At 60.6% G+C, this 3,322-nt stretch overlaps 1 long non-coding RNA gene across 2 annotated transcripts; it reads left to right on the forward strand.

Annotated features, from left to right (window-relative positions):
• The first annotated feature begins 298 nt into the window (after nucleotides 1-298).
• On the forward strand, nucleotides 299-2,956 carry LOC144954369 (uncharacterized). Of its 2 annotated transcripts, none has more exons than XR_013641169.1 (3): nucleotides 299-451; nucleotides 2,534-2,648; nucleotides 2,885-2,956. It is a non-coding gene; the product is annotated as an uncharacterized LOC144954369 (long non-coding RNA). The 2 variants fall into 2 exon arrangements; XR_013641170.1 differs by having other exon boundaries at nucleotides 2,882-2,937.
• Nucleotides 2,957-3,322: the final 366 nt, after the last annotated feature.

A 3,322-nucleotide genomic window follows, 5' to 3' on the forward strand; every position in this document is an offset into this window, starting at 1 on the left:
CCGTGTCTCCCCCCCATGTCTCCCCCCCGTGTCTCCCCCCCCCCCGTGTCTCTCCCCCCCCGTGTCTCCCCCCCCCGTGTCTCCCGTGTCTCTCTCCCCCCCCCCCCCGTGTCTCCCCCCGTGTCTCCCCCCCCCCCCCGTGTCTCCCCCCCGTGTCTCCCCCCCATGTCTCCCCCCCGTGTCTCCCCCCCCCCCGTGTCTCTCTCCCCCCGTGTCTCCCCCCCGTGTCTCCCCGTGTCTCTCTCCCCCCCCCCCCCGTGTCTCCCCCCGTGTCTCCCCCCCCCCCCCCGTGTCTCTCTCAGGCTGCAGGGGGCAGCTGATGGAGTCAGTCTGAGCCTGGGGGGGCAGCAGCGGCAGCAGCAGCAGCGTCAGCGTAGTCATGACGACGACGACGACGACGACGATGATGAGGAGGAGGATGATGAGGATTTAATGAATCCGGAACAGCTGGGTACACCAACATCACCATCATCAACAACATCAACATCATCATAAACATCAACAACACCAAAACATCAACATCACCATCATCATCACAACACCACATCACCATCATCATCAACATCATCATAAACATCACCAACATCATTAACATCATCATCATCATCAACAACAACATCAACAACACCAACAACATCACCATCATCATCAACAACACCAACATCACCATCATCAACAACATCAACATCATCATAAACATCACCAACATCATTAACATCATCATCATCATCAACAACAACATCAACAACATCAACAACATCAACATTATCACTATCATCATCATCATCATCACCAACATCACCATCATCATCAACATCATCAACATCATCACTATCATCAACATCATCATCACTATCCTCACCATCAACATCATCATCATAAACATCACCATCATCATCACTATCATCATCATCACCACCATCACACCATCATCACCATCATCGACATCATCAGCATTAAAACATTGCAATTCACTCACTCACCGACCCACTAACTCACTCACCCACTCACTCAATCACCCACCCATCCACCACTCACCCCCCACCCACCCCACCCACCCACTCACCCACACCACTCACCCACCCACTCACCCACCCACTCACCCACCCACTCATCCCCCACCCACCCCACCCACCCCACCCACTCACCCACCCACCCACCCACTCACCTACCCACTCACCCACCCACTCACCAACCCACTCACCCACCCACTCACCCACTCACCCACCCACCCACTCACCCACCCACCCACTCATCCCCCACCCACCCCACCCACCCACCCACTCACCCACCCACCCACCCACTCACCTACCCACTCACCCACCCACTCACCAACCCACTCACCCACCCACTCACCCACTCACCCACCCACCCACTCACCCCCCACCCACCCACTCACTCACCCACACACTCACCCCACCCACCCACTCACTCACCCACCCATCCACTCACCCCCCACCCACCCCACCCACCCACTCACCCACCCACTCACCGACCCACCCACCCACTCACACCACCCACCCACCGAATCACCCACCTACTCATCCACCCACTTACCAACCCACCAACCCACCCACTCACCCTCCCACCCACTCACCCACTCACCCACCCACTCACCCACTCACCCACCCACTCACCCCCCACCCACCCACTCACTCACCCACCCACCCCACTCACCCACCCACCCACTCACTCACTCACCCACCCACCCACCCACTCACTCACCCACCCACTGACCCACTCACCCACCCACCCACTCACCACCCACTCACTCACCCACCCACTCACCCACCCACCCACTCACTCACTAACCCACCCACTCACCCACCCACTCACTCACCCACACCACCCACTCACCTCACTCACCCACCCACCCACCCACCCACCCTCACCCACCCACCCACCCACCCACTCACTCACCCACCCACTCACCCACCCACCCACCCACTCACTAACCCACCCACTCACCCACCCACTCACTCACCCATCCACCCACTCACCCACCCACCCCCCCACTCACCCACCCACCCACTCACCCACCCACCCACCCACCCACTCACCCACCCACCCACTCACCCACCCACCCACTCACCCCCCCACTCACCCACCCACACCACCCACCCCACCCCACCCACCCACTCACCCACCCACTCACCAACCCACTCACCCACCCCACTCACCCACTCACCCACCGAATCACCCACCTACTCATCCACCCACTTACCAACCCACCAACCCACCCACTCACCCTCCCACCCACTCACCCACCCACTCACCCACCACTCACCCACCCACTCACCCACCCACTCAACCACCCACCCACTCACCCCCCACCCACCCACCCCACTCACTCACCCCACCCACCCACTCACCCACCCACTCACTCACTCACTCACCCACTCACTCACTCACCCACCCACTCACCCACCCACCCACCCACCCACCCACCCACTCACTCACCCACCCACTCACCCACCCACCCACCCACTCACCCACCCACCCACCCACTCACCCACCCACTCACCCCTCACAGTGAAGAAGAGAGCGTTTGAAGCTCAGCGCCGTGTCCACTACAACGAGGGGGCTGCACATCAAGATGGCGCGCAGACTGCTTCAGCAAGACCTCGACGGTGATGATGATGATGATGGTGAGTGGGTGGGTGGGTGGGTGAGTGGGTGGGTGGGTGGGGGGGTGGGGGAGTGGGTGGGTGGGGGGGGGGGGTGGGTGGGTGAGTGAGTGGGTGAGTGAGTGGTTGAGTGAGCAAGTGAGTGAGTGAGTGGGCGAGTGAGTGAGTGGGTGAGTGAGTGGGTGAGCGAGTGGGTGAGTGTTCACATCTCCCCGTGACTGCTGTGTTCAACCCGTGTGCCTCTCCTCACCCAGCAGACAAACCATGTCAGCCCGATCCAGCGGAACGAGGGGAGGAGGTGGAGGAGGTGGAGGAGGTGGAAGAGGGGGAGGGGGTGGAGGGGGGGGAGGGGGGGGAGGGAGCAGGTCACGTGTGATGTCATCTTTGGGAGTTTCCAGCTCGTCACCCACTCACCAACTCACTCACTCACCCACCCACCCACTCACTCACCCACTCACCCACTCACTCACTCACCCACCCACTCACTCACCCACTCACCCACTCACTCACTCACTTACTCACTCACCCACCCACCAACTCATCCTACACACTCACTCACTAACTCACCCACACACTCACTCACCAACTCACTCATTCACCCGCTCACCCATTCACTCACTCACCCACCCACGCGCGTTTGTGTGTGGATGTGTGGGTGAGTGAGTGAGTGAGTGGGTGGGTGAGTGAGTGGGTGG

The sequence above is a fragment of the Lampetra fluviatilis genome, unplaced genomic scaffold (genome assembly GCF_964198595.1).
Source record: "Lampetra fluviatilis unplaced genomic scaffold, kcLamFluv1.1 SCAFFOLD_1085, whole genome shotgun sequence".
NCBI classification, from domain to species: Eukaryota; Metazoa; Chordata; class Hyperoartia; order Petromyzontiformes; family Petromyzontidae; genus Lampetra; species Lampetra fluviatilis.